This window comes from Trachypithecus francoisi, unplaced genomic scaffold (genome assembly GCF_009764315.1).
Source record: "Trachypithecus francoisi isolate TF-2019V2 unplaced genomic scaffold, Tfra_2.0 Lachesis_group12, whole genome shotgun sequence".
Classification (NCBI taxonomy): domain Eukaryota; kingdom Metazoa; phylum Chordata; class Mammalia; order Primates; family Cercopithecidae; genus Trachypithecus; species Trachypithecus francoisi.
In genome coordinates this window covers 97,331,963-97,351,275 of record NW_022681457.1, presented here as the reverse complement: position 1 = coordinate 97,351,275, position 19,313 = coordinate 97,331,963, and the positions used below count along the sequence as shown (strand labels likewise).

Genomic DNA, 19,313 nt, shown 5'->3' with positions numbered 1-19,313 from the left:
GGAGGCCGGGACGGGCGGGTCACGAGGTCAGGAGATCGAGACCATCCTGGCGAACACGGTGAAACCCCACCTCTACTAAAAAATACAAAATACTAGCCGGGCGAGGTGGCGGGCGCCTGTAGTCCCAGCTACTCGGGAGGCTGAGGCAGGAGAATGGCTTGAACCCGGGAGGCGGAAGCTTGCAGTGAGCTGAGATCCGGCCACTGCACTCCAGCCTGGGGTGACAGAGCAAGACTCCATCTCAAAAAAAAAAAAAAAAAAGAGAGAGAGAGAGAAAGGAGGAGGGAGGAGGAAGAAGAAGGAAGAATGAGAAGGAGGAGAAGGAGGAGGAGGAAGGAAAGAAAGAAAAAGAAAGAAGTGTATTTATTTATTTTTTAAATTACAGACAGGGCCTTGCTATGTTGCCCAGGATGGTCTCAAACTCCTGAGCTCAAGTAATCCTCCTGCCTTGGCCTCCCAAAGTGCTGGGATTACAGGCGTGAGCTACCACGCCTGGCCAAGAAATACATTTAAAAAGAATTTCTTAAGCCCAGGTTTTAAAATCAGAGAAATGGGGATTCTGAATTCTAGTCCCAGTAGGCTTAGCTGTGTGACCACAGGCAGTTACTTAATTTTGTTGTGCCTCTTTTACCAGTAAGTAACAACTAATTTGAAGGATTGCTGTGAAGATGAAGATGTGCACATTGCCTGGCACAGAGTATATATATTCACTATATAGTAGCTATTGCTTGTATCAGAACCCATAAAAAATAATGGTTTACTACCCAATCTAGTATATATAAGAAATAGTATAGGCCAGGCATAGTGGCTCATGCCTGTAATCCTAGCACTTTGGGAGGCCAAGGCAGGCAGATCACCTGAGGTCAGGAGTTCGAGACCAGCCTGGCAAACATGGTGAAACCCTGTCTCTACTAAAAATACAAAAAACAGCCAGGTGCGGTGGTGCACGCCTGTAATTCCAGCTACTCGGGAGGCTGAGGCAGAAGAATTGCTTGAACCAGGGAGGCAGAGGTTGCAGTGAGCCCAGATTGTGCCACTGTACTCCAGCCTGGGCAGCAAAGTGAGATTCCGTCTCAAAAAAAAAAAAGAAAAAAGAAAAATAAACAAGAAGTACAGTACAGCATAGCACTCATTACTCAGGTGGGGAGTACAGAATGTAAGAAAAAAAAATTCAAAAATAGCATAAATTCATAGGTGACATTCCCATAAGAGAAATTGTCAATTTGGGGCAACACAGGTCTGAATTTTGAAGTTAAACATTTTCATGTCTTCCCTTCAAACAACCCTTTGGAAGGTTTTAAGAAGTAGAATTCTGCCTTTTAACCAAGATGGCACCAAAGGGGAAGAAGGAAGCTCCTGCCCCTTCCAAAGCCAAAGCCAAAGCAGTCTTTGAAGGCCAAGAAGGCGATGCTAAAAGGCATCCACGGCCACACACAAGAAAACAAGATCCACACGTTACCTACCTTTTGGTGGCCCGACACACTGCAGCTCCAGAGAGAGCCCAAATATCCTCAGAAGAGCACCCCCAGGGGAAACAAACTTGAACCCTATGCCATCATCTCACCACTGAGTCTGCCATGAAGAAGACAGACAACACACTTACTTTCATTGCAGATGTCAAGACCAACAAGCACCAGATCAAACAGGCTGTGAAAAAGCTCTACAACACTGAAGTGGTCAAAGTCAACACCCTGATCAGAATGGAAGACAGCATGTGTTTGACCAGCTCCTGACTATGCTTTCAATGTTGCAAGCAAAATTGGAATCATCCAACTTGAGTTCAGCTGGCTAACCATGAATACACGAAGACTGGGTGGGGTGGCTCATGTCTATATTCCCAGCACTTTGGGAGGCCAAGGTGGGAGGATTGCTTGAGCCCAGGAGTTCAAGACAAGCCTAGGCAACATAGGGAGATGTTGTTTCTACAAATAATATAAAAATTAGCCAGATGTGGCCAGGCGCAGTGGCCCATACCTGTAATCTCAGCACTTTGGGAGGCCGGATCACCTGAGACCAGGAGTTCAAGACCAGCCCGGCCAACATGGTGAAGCCCCGTCTCTGCTAAAAATACAAAAAATTACCTGGGCTTGATGGCGCACACCTGTAGTCCCAGCTACTCAGGAGGCTGAGGCAGGAGAATCGCTTGAACCTGAGAGGCGGAGTTGTAGCGAGTCAAGATTGCACCATTGCACTGCAGTCTGGGCAACAAGAGCAAAACTCTATCTCAAAAAAAAAAAAAAATTAGCCAGGTGCAATAGCAGGCACCTGTGGTCTCAGCTATTCAGGAGGCTGAGGCAGGAGGATCACCTCAGTCCAGGAATTCAAGGCTGCAGTGAGCTATGATCATGCCACTGCACTAGAGCCTGGGTGACAGAGCAAGACTCTGTTTCAGAAAAAAAACAAAAGGTAGAATTCTGGATTAGGTAGATGATGTTCTAACCAAATATGCCATTTCTTAATTATAACAACTGTTAACACTTACTGAGCACTGGACTAAGTAATATCATATAATAGTTCCAACATGCCTCTGATATATGCTCTATATTTTACAATGAGATAGGTCTCCACTTTACAGATGAGATCTCTGAAGCTAAGAGAGGCTATATGTATCATTTACCCAAGGCTACAGAGCTAGTGTAAGTGGAGAAGCCTACAACTGAACCCACATGGTCTGACTCCAGAATCTATACTCTTAACCATGGAACAATACTGTCTCCTATTCTACAAGAAATGTTTAGTGGTGGGTATGCAAGAATGAGGTACGTGATAAAAGAGTGTACACTAAATGGTTTTGGTTTTTGTGTTTTTTTTGAGACAGAGTCTCACTCTGTCACCCAGACTGGAGTGCATGCAGTAAGCATGATCTCAGCGCACTGCAACCTCTGCCTCCCAGGTTCAAACTCAAGCGATTCTTGTGCCTCAGCCTTCTGAGTAGCCACACCACCATACACGGCTAATTTTTGTATTTTTCATAACAGATGGGGTTTCACCATGTTGGTCAGGCTGGTCTCAAATTCTTGGCCTCAAGCAATCTGCCCTCCTTGGCCTCCCAAAGTGCTGGGATTACAGGCATGAGTCACCACACCCAGCCAAAGGAGTGTACAGTAAATGTTAAAAAATGTGCCCAATTGCTGGGCACGGTGGCTCACACCTCCAATCCCAGCACTTTGGGATGCCAAGGCGGGTGAATCACCTGAGGTCAGGAGTTCGAGACCAGCCTGGCCAACATGGCGAAACCCCGTCTCTACTAAAAATACAAAAATTACCCGGGCATGATGGCGGGTGCCTTTAATCCCAGCTACTTGGGAGGCTGAAGCAGGAGAATTGCTTGAACCCAGGAGGCGGAGGTTGCAGTGAGCAGAGGATCACGCCACTGCACTCCAGCCTGGGTGATAGACAAGACTGTGTCTCAAAAAAAAAAAAAAAAAAAAAAGTGCCCCATTAGGCCAAGCCAGCCGTGGTTACCAGCAGCTAGTCAGATTTAGGGTGGCCCAAAGTATGAACACTGAAATACCATGAACTGATTAATGAGGAGGTGACAAACCTAACAAAAAGAGAAACCTAAAAATCCCTGAACTATGTTCTCAGCTGTAGTAAACAAAGTTCTGGGAGAGAGGAAAATGTATCAAAATGCTAACTGGTAGGATGATGACTGATACCTATTTTCTGCTTCATATTATCTGAATTGGATATATATATATGTGTGTGTGTGTGTATATATATATATATATGTTGTTGTTGTTTTTTACAAAGAACACTAATTATTTTCATAATTGGGAAAAGGCAGAAACAAAAATAAATCTCAGGAAACTTTCACTCTTTATTCACTTCTGATTATATAATCTGTGGCAATGACTGGTCGTGGTGGCTCATGCCTGTAATCCCAGCACTTTGGGAGGCTGAGGCTGGCAGATCACATGAGGCCCGAAATCTGACACCAGCCTGGCCAACACGGCGAAATCCCATCTCTACTAAAAATATAAAAATTAGCTGGGCATGGTGACACATGCCTGTAGTCCCAGCTACTCGAGGGGCTGAGGCAGGAGAATCACTGAACCAGGGAGGTAGAAGTTGTAGTGAGCAAAGATCATGCCACTGCACTCCAGCCTGGGTGACAGAGCGAGACTTCGTCTCAAAAAATAAAAAATAATCTGCTGCAATGAGCAAGTATTACTTTTGTAACTTCAAAGAGATTTTTTAAATAAATAAATTTAGGATATCAGAAATGGGAGGTAGGCCGGGCATGGTGGCTCATGCCTGTAATCCCAGCACTTTGGGAGGCTGAGGCAGGTAGATCACTTGAAACCAGGAGTTCAAGACCAACCTGGACAACATGGTGAAACCCCGTCTCTACTAAAAAGAGACTTGGAAGGCTGAGGCAGAAGAACTGCTTGAATCCAGGAGGTGGATGTTGCAGCGAGCAGAGATCCTGAAACTGCACTCCAGTCTGGGGGACAGAGGGAAGACTCTGCCTCCAAACAAAATTTAAAAAGAAAGAAAGATGTGGAAAATAAATTTCATGCAAATAGCAAAGCCAAAAAAAAAAAAAAAAAAGATATGATGTAAGAATAAGCAAATTAGTAGTTGTGGTTTGTTGGAAAGAACTCTAGACACGCATCAAAGGAGCTGGGTTCATATACCCATCAACTTGGACAAATGTGAAAAACTTTATGTTGAACAGAAAAAGTCAGACACAAAAGTGTGCATACTGTATGATTCAAGAACAGGTAAATTTAATATGTGGGGACAGAAATCAGAACATTGGTTGCCTATAAAATGGTGGAGATTGACTGGAAGGGGAACTGGAAGGAGGGAACTTTAGAGGGTTATAAAAATGTTGTATTTCTTTTTTTGAGATGGAGTTTCGCTCGTTGCCCAGGCTGGAGTGCAATGGCCTGATCTCGGCTCACTGCAAACTCTGCCTCCCTGGTTCAAGCGAGTCTCCTGCCTCAGCCTCCCGAATAGCTGGGATTACAGGCATCCGCCACCACACCCAGATAATTTTTTGTATTTTTAGTAGAGACGGGGTTTCTCCATGTTGGTCAGGCTGGTCTCTAATTCCCAGCCTCAGGTGATCCACCCGCCTCAGCCTCCCAAAGTGCTAGGATTACAGGTGTGAGCCACTGCGCCCAGCCAAAATGTTCTGTTTCTTGACGTGGGTGTTGGCTGCATAGGTGTCTATATTTGTCACAACTCATCTAATTATATACTTCCATCTCACTGTATGTAAGTTTTACCTTTAAAAATCTTGGCTAGGGCCGGGCGTAGTGGCTCACGCCTGTAATCCCAGCACTTTGGGAGGCCAAGGCAGGTGGCTCACGAGGTCAGGAGTTCGAGACCACCCTAGCCAACATGGTGAAACCCTGTCTCTACTAAAAACACAAAAAATTAGCCAGGCGTGGTGGCAGGCACCTGTAATCCCAGCTACTCGGGAGGCTGAGGCAAGAGAATTGCTTGAACCCAGGAGGCAGAGGTTGCAGTGAGCCGAGACTGCGCCACTGCACCCCAGCGTGGGCGACAGAGTGAGATTCCATCTCAAAAAAAAAAAAAAAAAAAATCTTGGGAGGCCGAGGCAGGTGGATCACCTGAGGTCAGGAGTTCAAGACCAGTCTGACCAATATGGTGAAACCCCGTCTCTACTAAAAATACAAAAATTAGCTGGGTGTGGTGGCACATGCTTATAATCCTAGTATATGATGTAAGAATCAGCAAATTAGTAGTTGTGGTTTGTCTCAGCCTCAGGAGGCTGAGGCAGGAGAATCACTGGAACCACGGAGGCAGAGGCTGCAGTGAGCCGAGATAGCACCACTACATTCCAGCCTGCGTGACAAGGGCAAGACTCTGTCTCAAAAAACAAAAAAAACAAAAAAAAAATGTAGCTACTAACATATCTCAAGTGCTAGGGACTAACTGTAATAGAATACAACAAAGTAGAGCACTGTGCTTTGCAAATTTCCATCCAATGAATGCTGAAGGAACTTTAAAAGTAAACAGAGGGAAGAAGTTAGTCTTCTAATTCTCATAATTCCACAGATGTGTTTGGTGTTCAGAAATATTATTCTTTAAAGACTATCAATATTCCACAAAGGGAAATTCACTTACAGTTCCCAATTGTGAATGAAAAGGAGTATCAAAAGGCATGACCCAAAACCTTCTTCTACACAGTTAAACAAAATTTCTCAAGACCTGATTTAAGAGCAAACTTTTGGCCGGGTGCAGTGGCTCACATCTGTAATCCCAGGAGGCCGAGGCGGGCGGATCACGAGCTCAGGAGATCGAGACTATCCTGGCTAACACGGTGAAACCCCGTCTCTACTAAAAATACAAAAAATTAGCCGGGCATGGTGGCGGGCGCCTGTAGTCCCAGCTACTCAGGAGGTTGAGGCAGGAGAATGGCATGAACCCAGTAAGTGGAGCTTGCAGTGAGCCGAGATCGTGCCACTGTACTCCAGCCTGGGTGACAGAGCGAAACTCTTTCTCAAAAAAAAAAAAAAGAAAAAAAAAAAAAAGAGCAAACTTATGGCCAGGAGTGGAGACTCATGTCTGTAATCCCAGCACTTTAGGAGGCCGAGGTGGGCAGATCACTTGAGGTCAGGAGTTCGAGATCAGCCTGGCCAACATGGTGGGTGAAGTGCCGGCTCTACTAAAATACAAAAATTAGCCAAGTGTGGTGGCAGGCACCTGTAATCCCAGCTACTCAAGAGGGTTAAGGCACGAGAATCACTTGAACCCGGGAGGCAGAGTTTACAATGAGCTGAGATTGTACCACTGCACTCCAGCCTGGAAACAGAATGAGACTCCCTCTCAAAAAAAATAAAATAAAAATAAAATAAGGCTGGGCGCGGTGGCTCACGCCTGTAATCCCAGCACTTTGGGATGCCGAGGCAGGTGGATCACGAGGTCAGGAGATCGAGACCACCTGGGATAACATGGTGAAACCCCATCTCTACTGAAAATACAAAAATTTAGCCGGCTGTGGTGGTGGGCGCCTGTAGTCCCAGCTACTTAGGAGGCTGAGGCAGGAGAATCACTTGAACCTGAGAGGCAGAGGTTGCAGTGAGCTGAGATCGCACCACTGTACTCCATCCTGGGCGACAGAGGGAGACTCCGTATGAAAAAACAATAATGCATGTGTGTATACACATACACATATTCACTCAAATTGGATATGAGTCAAACCACTGCTTTTTCTCAAAAGGCCTTCTGTACTCTCAAAATAAAAAACTTGGGGCCAGGTGCAGTGGCTCACACCTGTAATCCCAGCACTTTGGGAAGCAGAGGTGGGCGGATCACTTGAGGCCAGGAGTTCAAGACCATCCTGGTCAACGTGACAAAACCCCGTCTCTACTAAAAATACAAAAATTAGCCAGGCATGGGGTTGGGCACCTGTAATCCCAGCTACTCAGCTCAGGAGGCCGAGGCAGGAGAATCGCTTGAGCCCGGGGTGGGTGGGGAGGGCTTGCGCAGAGGCTGCAGTGAGCTAAGATCATCGGGCCATTGCACTCCAGCCTGGGCGACAGAGCAAGACTCCGTCTCAAAAAAAAAAAAAAAGAAAAGAAAAAAAAAGAAACTATTTTGTTCAAATGGAATTAATCTTACAGCTGAGAGTACATCTCAGACTTCTCTGTATTTTACCAGAAAGAAAAACAGAGCTTGAAAAGAAATATCACAGGCAGTTTAATAGCCTCTCCTATCAATCTCAAATTGTTTATTAGTTTGTGGAAATCATGATGAAAAGCAAATTTTTCTGAGATACTTCTATATCTGAACATTATTTCTTCAGCAAGCATTCAACAATTCTTGTTTCTATTCTTCTCTTTTCTAATTCAATTCTGTTTGGTTTCTAAGTTAAGAAGTGTGTTTCATTTGCATAAATGGTAACTATTCTGAGATACTATTCATAACTATACATTTGAATTCTGTAAAGTACCATTCATAACTTCAAACAGAATGGGGAAAAAACATTCATTCAACTTTACCTTAATGGTGACTAAGACATGAATGATTATAATGTTATATTGTATAGAGTTGGCCAAAAGAGAATTAAGTCTTCAAATGTTATCACTACCTTGTCATTAATTTATGAATGCCCAGAGGAACCAAGGACCACTGCCTTGACCAAACCGCCTGTCACAAAAAATACTGAGCTTAGAAAAGCATGCCCATTCTAAACATGCTTTTTGGAGTTATGAAGTGTCTTTGCAGGGACATCAAGAGATACATCTTAGCCATGAAGCTCAAAAATTAGCAAAGAATCCCAACAAGTTCTGGCAAGTTCTTTATATAAGCAATGATGGTTATCCTTTAGGTGTTCAACTTTTCAGCTATGAGCTTTTCTTTTTTTTTTTTTTTTTTTTGAGACGGAGTCTTGCTCTGTCACCCGGGCTGGAGTGCTGTGGCCGGATCTCAGCTCACTGCAAGCTCCGCCTCCCGGGTTCACCCCATTCTCCTGCCTCAGCCTCCCAAGTAGCTGGGACTACAGGTGCCGCCACCTCGCCCGGCTAGTTTTTTGTACTTTTTAATAGAGACGGGGTTTCACCGTGTTAGCCAGGATGGTCTCGATCTCCTGACCTCGTGATCCGCCCGTCTCGGCCTCCCAAAGTGCTGGGATTACAGGCTTGAGCCACCGCGCCCGGCCAGCTATGAGCTTTTCTGAGAAAGTCTTTCATGCAAGGTGGGTAACAATATTCCAGTAGTTCTTTACTCCATCTAATCTTAATCAGTGGTAGAAATTAAATTTACATAGATCTGCATAAATAATTCAGCTATCTGCCCTGCTCTAATATATTTAAACCAAATAAAATAAAATTTGAACAGAATAAAAATAATGGGGCTATTTTTAAGTGGTCACCTCCTGATTTTTCTCATTTTCTTATCCAAAATCAGAGACAGGAACTGCATAACCAGAAAGAAGGAGAAAAAGGAGAACATGCACTTGAGGACATCTATAATCACTTTCCTCTATTGTTCTACCACTTCTACCCCTATTGATACAGTAGCTCTCAACAGGGGGAAATCTATCCCCCCAGGATAAAAGAGACAATATCTGGAGACATTTCTGGTTATCACAACTGGGGCAGGGGGGTGCTACTGGCATCCAGTCATCCAGGGAGTAGAGACCAGGGATGCTGCTTAAGTATTCCTGGTCTGACCATGAAATGGAAGAGGAGCACACAACAATGAAGCAGAATACAGAGGCCATAATAAAAGCATTATTAGCATCTCATGCCTGTAATCCCAGTACGGAAGGCCGAAGTGGGCAAATCACTTGAGGTCAAGAGTTCAAGATCAGCCTGGTCAACATGGTGAAACCCCGTCTCTACTAAAAATACAAAATTAGGCCTGGCGTAGTGGCTCACGCCTGTAATCCCAGCAATTTGGGAGGCTGAGGCGGGCAGATCACCTGAAGTCAGACGTTCAAGAACAGCCTGACCAACACAGTGAAACCCCATCTCTACTAAAAACATAAAAATTAGCCGGGCGTGGTGTCACATGCCTGTAATCCCAGCTACTCGGGAGGCTGAGGCAGGAGACTCGCCTTGAACCTGGAAGGCAGAAGTTGCAGTGAGCCGAGATCGTGCCATTGTTCCAGCCTGGGCAGCAAGAGCAAAATTCCGTCCCGGAAAAAAAAAACAAAAAAACAAAATTAGCCAGGCATGGTGGCACGTACCTGTAATCCCAGCTGCTACTAGGGAGGCTGAGGCAGTAGAATCCCTCGAACGTGGCAGGCAGAGGTTACAGTGAGCCGAAATCACACCACTGCACTCCAGCATGGGCAGCAGAGTGAGATTCCATCTCAAACAACAACAAAAAAAAGGGGGTCAGGGGTCTGGGCATGGTGGCTTATGCTTATGCCTGTAATCCCAGCACTTTAGGGGGCCAAGGGCTTGAGCTCAGTTTAAGACCAGCCTGGGCAACATAGTGAGACCTTATCTCTAAAAAATCTTAAAAATTAAGTGGGCATGGTAGCGCGCACCTGTAGTCTCAGCTATTTGAGAGGCTAAGGCAAGAGGAGGACTGCTTGAGCGTAGGTTAAGGCTGCAGTGAATGAGCTGTGATACTGCCACTGCACTCAAGCCAGGGCAACAGACTGAGACCCTGTCTCAAATAATAACAATAATAATTTTTCCCATTCCGAAGTCCAATCATACTCCTGCAACTCTGGATACAGTTTCTCACCCCTTGTATCTCCAAGACAGTGAAGGTACCATTCTTAGGAACTATGGAGCCACCCCAAGTAGGTAGATGAATTCAGGCCCTCAAACCAGGCAGCTACTTGGTTTCTTAAAGGACAGAATTCCACAAATCCATGCTGTCATGGGGCTTTCTTCTAAAGAGAAAAAATAATTTTTCATCCTCCAACAATACCAGTCCATCTCACTCTACAGTAGAGATGTCCGAGAAAACTAAGAGTAGCCTGAGTTATTGAAAATGTGCTAGTAGAGGCCCTTGGCCATTTAAAGAAACCACCCAAATTCATATGGCTGGTAAACAGAAGTTTCTCATATAGCATACACTTAAAATAAAAATACTCGGCCGGGCGCGGTGGCTCAAGCCTGTAATCCCAGCACTTTGGGAGGCCGAGACGGGTGGATCACGAGGTCAGGAGATCGAGACCATCCTGGCTAACACGGTGAAACCCCGTCTCTACTAAAAAAATACAAGAAAACTAGCCGGGCGATGTGGCGGGCGCCTGTAGTCCCAGTTACTCGGGAGGCTGAGGCAGGAGAATGGCGTAAACCCGGGAGGCGGAGCTTGCAGTGAGCTGAGATCCGGCCACTGCACTCCAGCCCGGGCGACAGAGCGAGACTCCGTCTCAAAAAAAAATAAAAAATAAAAAATAAAATAAAAATACTCAAAATTAAATGTATTTTAGTAAACTCCTTACACCAAGAAGTGCAAATTGTGGAAGCTTCATAAATTAAAAGTAAACAAAAATTTGACCCAAATCCCATCCACAGTTTTTACCTCATACTATCTAGGCTGGGTGCAGTGGCTCACACCTGTAATCCCAGCACTTTGGGAGGCCGAGGCAGGCGGATCACGAGGTCAGGAGATCAAGACCATCCTGGCTAACAAGGTGAAACCCCGTCTCTACTAAAAATACAAAAAAAAAAAAAAATTAGCTGGGCATGGTGGCGGCACCTGTAGTCCCAGCTGCTCGGGAGGCTGAGGCAGGAGAATGGCGTGAACCCGGGAGGTGGAGCTTGCAGTGAGCCGAGATCGTGCCGCTACACTCCAGTCTGGACGACAGAGCGAGACTCCGTCTCAAAAAAAAAAAGAATACAGGAAAAAAATCAGCTTTAAAATTTGGCAAACACAGCCACGCGCAGTGGCTAATGCCTGTAATCCCAGCACTTTAGGAGGCCGAGGTGGGTGGATCACCTGAGGTTAAGAATTTGAGACCAGTCTGGCCAACTTGGAGAATACAAAAATTAGCCGGGTGTGGTGGCAGACACCTGTAATCCCAGCTACTCAGGAGGATGAAGCAGGAGAATCGTTTGAACCCAAGAGGCAGAGGTTGCAGTGAGCTGAGACTGCACCATTGTACTCCAGCCTGGGCAACAAGAGCGAAACTCTGTCTCAAAAAAAAAAAAAAAATTGGCAAACATGAATCTACAGATCTGCATTCGATTTGTTTTTCTCTGAATTATATGCAAAAAGTACAATTTTCTTAAATGCTACACAAAAAAATGATGGGCAAAGACCCCACAAATTACTATTTAAATAAGAGGTGGGGGCAGGGCATGAAGTCTCACACCTGTAATCTCAACACTTTGGGAGGTCAAGGTGGGAAGAACACTTGAGGCCAGAAGTTTGAGATCAGCCTGGGCAACATTTTGAAAGCCCATCTCTACTGTTTAAAAAAAGAAAAAAAGAGGTCGGGCGCGGTGGCTCAAGCCTGTAATCCCAGCACTTTGGGAGGCCGAGACGGGCGGATCACGAGGTCAGGAGATCGAGACCATCCTGGCTACACGGTGAAACCCCGTCTCTACTAAAAATACAAAAAAACTAGCCGGGCGAGGTGGTGGCGCCTGTAGTCCCAGCTACTGGGGAGGCTGAGGCCGGAGAATGGCGTAAACCCGGGAGGCGGAGCTTGCAGTGAGCTGAGATCCGGCCACTGCACTCCAGCCTGGGCGACAGAGCGAGACTCCGTCTCAAAAAAAAAAAAAGAAAAAAAGAAAAGAAAAGAAATAAAAATTTAAAAAATTAAAAATAAAAGAGGTGGAGGGTGTCATTCTAACATTTCAGAGACCAGTGAAGATATTAAAAGATAAATTGTGGTACTTAAGGAAAAATGCTTATCAGGCACATTTTAATCACAGTAAGATTTCTGTATGACAGAAACAAAAAAAGGTATCTTCTATGTAATATTATTTTTAGGACTTATGACTTTGAAATTAGCTGGGCTATACAATATTTTTCCTTGTAATTGCTCTTGTTATCACGTAATTTTCTTTGTTTTTTTGAGACAGAGCCTCCCTCTGTCTCCCAGGCTAGAGTGCAGTGGTGTGATCTCAGCTCACTGCAACCTCCACCTCCTGGGTTCAAGTGATTCTCCTGCTTCAGCCTCCTGAATAGCTGTGATTACAGGCAGGCGCCACCACACCCGGCTAATTTTTGTATTTTTAGTACAGACGGGGTTTTACCATGTTGGTCAGGCTGGTCTCGAACTCCTGACCTCGTGATCCGCCCGCCTCAGCCTCCCAAAGTGCTGGGATTACAGGCTTGAGCCACCATGCCCAGCCTGTCATGTAAGTTTTTCCTATAGAGATCTAAAATCCCTTCACTTTATCTCCAAAATTCAAAGGCTGTGAAAAATACGTTTTTCATTATTCATTTGGAGGCAAAACCTGACAAGAAATGATATGAGGCTAATGATAGTGCAGTATTTATTTATCCCAGTTAGTATGAACATCCAGACATTTTACTACAGAAATAATAATGCATCTGATTTAAAAATGCTGCCCTGGCCGGGCGCGGTAGCTCAAGCCTGTAATCCCAGCACTTGGGAGGCCGAGACGGGTGGATCACGAGGTCAGGAGATCGAGACCATCCTGGCTAACACCGTGAAACCCCGTCTCTACTAAAAATACAAAAAAACTAGCCGGGCGAGGTGGTGGCGCCTGTAGTCCCAGCTACTGGGGAGGCTGAGGCCGGAGAATGGCGTAAACCCGGGAGGCGGAGCTTGCAGTGAGCTGAGATCCGGCCACTGCACTCCAGCCTGGGCGACAGAGCGAGACTCCGTCTCAAAAAAAAAAAAGAAAAAAAGAAAAGAAAAGAAATAAAAATTTAAAAAATTAAAAATAAAAGAGGTGGAGGGTGTCATTCTAACATTTCAGAGACCAGTGAAGATATTAAAAGATAAATTGTGGTACTTAAGGAAAAATGCTTATCAGGCACATTTTAATCACAGTAAGATTTCTGTATGACAGAAACAAAAAAAGGTATCTTCTATGTAATATTATTTTTAGGACTTATGACTTTGAAATTAGCTGGGCTATACAATATTTTTCCTTGTAATTGCTCTTGTTATCACGTAATTTTCTTTGTTTTTTTGAGACAGAGCCTCCCTCTGTCTCCCAGGCTAGAGTGCAGTGGTGTGATCTCAGCTCACTGCAACCTCCACCTCCTGGGTTCAAGTGATTCTCCTGCTTCAGCCTCCTGAATAGCTGTGATTACAGGCAGGCGCCACCACACCCGGCTAATTTTTGTATTTTTAGTAGAGACGGGGTTTTACCATGTTGGTCAGGCTGGTCTCGAACTCCTGACCTCGTGATCCGCCCGCCTCAGCCTCCCAAAGTGCTGGGATTACAGGCTTGAGCCACCATGCCCAGCCTGTCATGTAAGTTTTTCCTATAGAGATCTAAAATCCCTTCACTTTATCTCCAAAATTCAAAGGCTGTGAAAAATACGTTTTTCATTATTCATTTGGAGGCAAAACCTGACAAGAAATGATATGAGGCTAATGATAGTGCAGTATTTATTTATCCCAGTTAGTATGAACATCCAGACATTTTACTACAGAAATAATAATGCATCTGATTTAAAAATGCTGCCCTGGCCGGGCGCGGTAGCTCAAGCCTGTAATCCCAGCACTTGGGAGGCCGAGACGGGTGGATCACGAGGTCAGGAGATCGAGACCATCCTGGCTAACACCGTGAAACCCCGTCTCTACTAAAAATACAAAAAACTAGCCGGGCGAGGTGGCGGGCGCCTGTAGTCCAGCTACTCGGGAGGCTGAGGCAGGAGAATGGCGGAAACCTGGGAGGCGGAGCTTGCAGTGAGCTGAGATCCGGCCACTGCACTCCAGCCTGGGCGATAGAGCGAGACTCCGTCTCAAAAAAAAAAAAAAAAAAAAAAAAATGCTGCCCTGACCTCTCTGGGGTATTACATAACACATAGTATCATATTTATTTTCCAAAACCCAAAAATCCAAAAATTTTTAAATTCGGATATACATTTGGTCCTAATAACTTTTTCTTTTTTTTTTTTTTTTTTTTTTTTTTTTTTTTTTTTTTGAGGCGGAGTCTCGCTCTGTTGCCCGGACTGGAGTGCAGTGGCCGGATCTCAGCTCACTGCAAGCTCCCCCTCCCGGGTTTACGCCATTCTCCAGCCTCAGCCTCCCGAGTAGCTGGGACTACAGGCGCCTGCCATCTCGCCCGGCTAGTTTTTGTATTTTTAGTAGAGACGGGGTTTCACCGTGTTAGCCAGGATGGTCTCGATCTCCTGACCTCGCGATCCGCCCGTCTCGGCCTCCCAAAGTGCTGGGATTACAGGCTTGAGCCACCGCGCCCGGCCCCTAATAACTTTTTCTTTGGCGCCAAGGATTTTGAATAAGGTACTGTGGACTGGTATACTAAGTAAGACTAATTATTTTACAGAAAATGCAACACATTGAGAATTAATGTATTAACAGAGCTTCATGTGCAATAAATTCAGGGTCTTCACAACTATCATGTACACACAATCCTGGAAAATAAAGCATAAAAAGACTTAACATGTCAGGCCAGGCACAGTGGCTCAGGTCTGTAATCCCAGCACTTTGGGAGGCCGAGGCGGGCGGATCACGAGGTCAGGAGATCGAGACCATCCAGGCTAACATGGTGAAACCCCATCTCTACTAAAAATACAAAAAATGAGCTGGGCGTGGTGGCGGGCGCCTGTAGTCCCAGCTACTCAGGAGGCTGAGGCAGGAGAATGACATGAACCCAGGAGGCGGAGCTTGCAGTGAGCTAAGATCACTCTGCACTCCAGCCTGGGCCACAGAGCAAGATTCTTTCTCAAAAGAAAAAAAAAGACTTAACGTGTCAAAAGCCAAACACATTATTATGTGTTTTTCAAGTGACGGTGATATTTGCATCCTGTAATATCTAAATCAATTCCTTAGGTTGAAATCACAGTTAAAATACAGCCAAAGACTCAGCCAGGCGTGGCAGCTCACAGTAATCCCAGCACTTCGGGAGGCCGCAGCAGGTGGATCAACTGAGGTCAGGAGTTTGAGACTAGCCTGGCCAACATGGCAAAACCCCATCTCTACTAAAAATACAAAAATTAGCCAGGCGTGGGGATGCATGCCTGTAGTCCCAGATACTTGGGAGACTGAGGCAGGAGAATCGCTCAAATCCGGGAGGCAGAGGTTGCAGTGAGCCGAGATCACACCACTGCGTTCCAGCCTGGGTGACAGATACAGATATATATATATATGTGTGTGTGTTATATATAATACATATATTTTTATATGTTATATGTATTATATATATAAGTTTTATATTATATATTTATATATATGTTATATATATAAATCATTTTTATATTATATATTTTTATATGATATATGACATATTTATATATTATATATAATTCATATATGATTTATAATATATATTGTATATGTTACATATTTATATTTATATATTTATTTTATATATTATATTTTTTATTATATATTATATATTTATATATAAGACCGAATTAGTAATATGCTGAGAAAAAGAATAATCCACTGTAAATAACTTACTCAATAAAATGCTCTGATTTTTAAACAACTATTCTCAGAGGTTTTAAGATTTAAAATTATTTCATTCTAGAAGAAAACTCTGAACAAATTACAATTGACTTTTTCTATGAAAGCAGAGCCTGGGACATGGATAGAGACAGGAGCAGTTCTTAAAGATATTTGAACGGGAAAAAGAGTTTCACAGTTCTTTCCTTCCTTCCTCCTTTAGTTGCTGCTTTTCTGGTTTTAGAATTTCAAACAAAGAAATACATACTGGCTCCACTGCTAAGAAACGCCCTTTTTCTCAGCAACTTCCTCTTCCAGTTTTCTTCTCCACCATTCACATATGAGAACAATACCCATAGCCATTCCTACCATTCTGATTAACCAAAAGCTCTGAGGTTTGGAAAAATTAAGGGCAGCAAGTTATTGTACTCAACTACCACCTACCTCAGATCCACAATCTTCACTCATTAGAAGTCAAATAACAGGTTGCACAAAGAAAGGGGTATTAAGCTTAATCGGAGGCGGGCTATTGAACCTTTCACCCCAAGAAATCCAAAGAAATTTGAACTAAAAAATGGGAAATTTCTCCCATCCCAAGAAAATGTGGCCCTCTGATGCACGAGAAAAGTGAATGGGCTGGCACCACCCTGAACCAAAGTCTAGTCTATACACCAACAGCTGCTGAACTTTCTTCTACAGGCAACCCCACCAGGATTCAAATGGAGCTCTCTGAGGATCTGACACACCTCAAAGTGACTTTTACGACTTACAAATAATTCTTTTCAACTTAACAGAATGGATAAAGGGCTGGACTTATAATTAACCTTCCAGAGATCAAGACTGTCCCCATGCCAGAAGTCGTATCACATATCTGGGGCCAGACCTCTGCCCCCATTTGCAACAAGGCAAACTTCCCTAACACTATCTTTTAAGTGGGCAGTGACTTCCCCCTTGCCTAGAGATTCTGAGAGGAAACAATTTAGTTAAGTAACCTCTGCTCTTTACTGTGTGACCTTGGGCAAGTTACTTAACTCCTCTGAAACTTAAGTTTCCTTATGTGTAAATTCTCAAGGGTCACTGTAAAAGTTCATAGGCCTAAGCGAGGGTTGGCACCTAGTAGGGCTGCCATAAAAGTTCTTCCTCCTCCTTCTAACCCTCCTGATTTCTCGGCCTAAATTCCAATCAGAGCCCCAAGGGGCTCCAAGGAGTCCTTCCTCTTCTCTGGTTCTATGGACAACCGTATTAAAACTTCCCCTCTCAGAGGCTCTAGCATTCCTGGAGAATCAAGAGGACCCCAACTCACCCCATTATAGTCTGGGTAGCACCCACGTCCTCCTTGGAATAGCCCCTTTAGACAACTCTCCTCCTTACTCTGCAGACCATCCTGTACGCGCACACACCCACACGCACTCTTACACACACACACACACAGTGTCCTCCTCCCGCTCCTCAATATTTAGCAGGTCGGGGCCTCAACGAGCACCTCAGTTACTTCGTAGTCCAGAGATGGAAACTGAGGCTCAGCCTGGGGAAGAACTTGTCCAAGATCTCAGACAACAGCTGGGACCCAACTCCTGTACATACATCTGCCGACTAAACCCTCGTTTTACACATGGGGAAACTAAGGTCTAGAGAGGAAAGTGACTTGCTCAAGACCACACAGGGAGCTGATGGCAGAACCAGGTCAGGTCGGGACACTCGTAGTCCCTCAGACTTGCGGACCCCTCCAAGTTTCCGAAGGGGACTCCGGGTCACTCCCTCCCTCCCTGAGGGGGTGGGGTGGACTAAGACACCACCCCGCGCTGACCGCTCGCCCAGCCTCTGCCACTCCGCAGTAAGAGTCGCGGCACCCACTCCCCCGGAACCCTGCGGCTTGGGAGGAGCGGCCCGGCCGGGGCCCGCGCCTCCCAGCGGGATCTACCCAAGGGGACTTGTTGCTCACCTGGCCTCCTGCAGTCGCCGTCAGAGACAGGAAAGGCCGGCCGGCCGCACAGTCTCCGCACAGAGTGTAGTCCTGCGGACTGCCTCGCAGGGTGCCACACGGCCGGACCCTCCTCAGCGCGCTACGCCCCCAGCCGCGCTCGCCCGGCCCGTGTCCGCCATTACGGTATTCCCCGCCCTGGGACGCAGCCGCACCCCGCCAATGGCCCTGATTGGTTCACTGCCCAACCCACCCGGGGCTTCGGGGCATTCCATTGGCCTGAGTAAAATGCCAGTTAAATAACTACGCAAAAGACGTACTCACGGGTACCCTCCCCGGAGCTCCACCCGGGCGACTTCCGCAATCCGAGTAAACAGCGGGGTGCAAACCAAGTGAAGTGGGGGGCAGAGATTAAGGCAAACCGACTCCTAAGTTCGAAGTAGGGAAAACTCACCGAAGAAAGTGTAAAACCTCGTACAAAGTGTGTTAAAATATGAATTATTCTTGTTAGCCTTCAAAGAACCGCTATATTTGGTGAAAGGAAGGGGCCAAGCCCGTAAACTTTCTGTGGACACCCCTCAAGTTGCAGATGGTGGTGTCCCTTCACGCCTGTCTCAGCCAGAGCAGAAAGTAGGGTGGGGAGAGTGAGTCACAAACTCTAGCCCGCCCTGCACGGTCCATCTGGTGCGAGGCCCGGGTCCTGGGAATGGGGGATAGCACCGAAAAGCCATGGTCAAAGTGAGCGGATCCCTGATTGAGCCACTTCACTCTGCGACCTCAGACATCTTCCAGAATTTATCTGGGTCTCAGTTTGTCCTTCTGCAAAATAGGAGCAGTCGTCTGTGCCTCACATGCGGGAGTGTTTGTTGAGGATTCATGCATGAGTGGGGAATATGCGCGTCTTGTTGATTACAAAAGGCTGCAGATGGCCGGGCGCTGTGGCTCTGGCCTGTAATCCCAGCGCTTTGGGAGGTCGAGGCGGGCGGATCACCTGAGGTCGGGAGATCGAGACCAGCCTGACCAACTTGGAGAAACCCCCGTCTCTACTAAAAATGCAAAATTAGCCAGCCGTGGCGGCGCATGCCTGTAATCCCAGCTACTCAGGAGGTTGAGGCAGGAGAATCGCTTGAATTCTCTGCCGAGAGAAAGAGGTTGCAGTGAGCGGAAAGCACGCCATTGCACTCCAGCCTAGGAAACTAGAGCAAAACCCCGTCTCAAAAAAAAAAAAAAAAAAAAAAAAAAAAAAAAAAAAAAAAAAAAGGCCCGGCGCGGTGGCTCATGCCTGAAATCCCAACACTTTGGGAGGCCGAGGCGGGTGGATTACTTGAGGTCAGGAGTTCAAAACCAGCCTGGCTAAGTGAAATCCCGCCTCTAGGTGGATCACCT

The 19,313-nt window shown here is 45.7% G+C and overlaps 1 protein-coding gene across 2 annotated transcripts in view; it reads right to left on the bottom strand.

The window, feature by feature from the left end:
- WASF2 (WASP family member 2) overlaps positions 1–18,149 on the bottom strand; it is a 94,254-nt gene extending 76,105 nt beyond the window's left edge. The window contains exon 1 of one of the 2 annotated variants that reach the window (XM_033227584.1): positions 17,949–18,149. The gene's annotated coding sequence lies outside the window, so the exon portion shown is untranslated. Of the gene's footprint in view, positions 1–1,463; positions 1,573–17,948 lie in introns of those variants that run through there. The other variant, XM_033227586.1, reaches the window with a different exon arrangement.
- Positions 18,150–19,313: the final 1,164 nt, after the last annotated feature.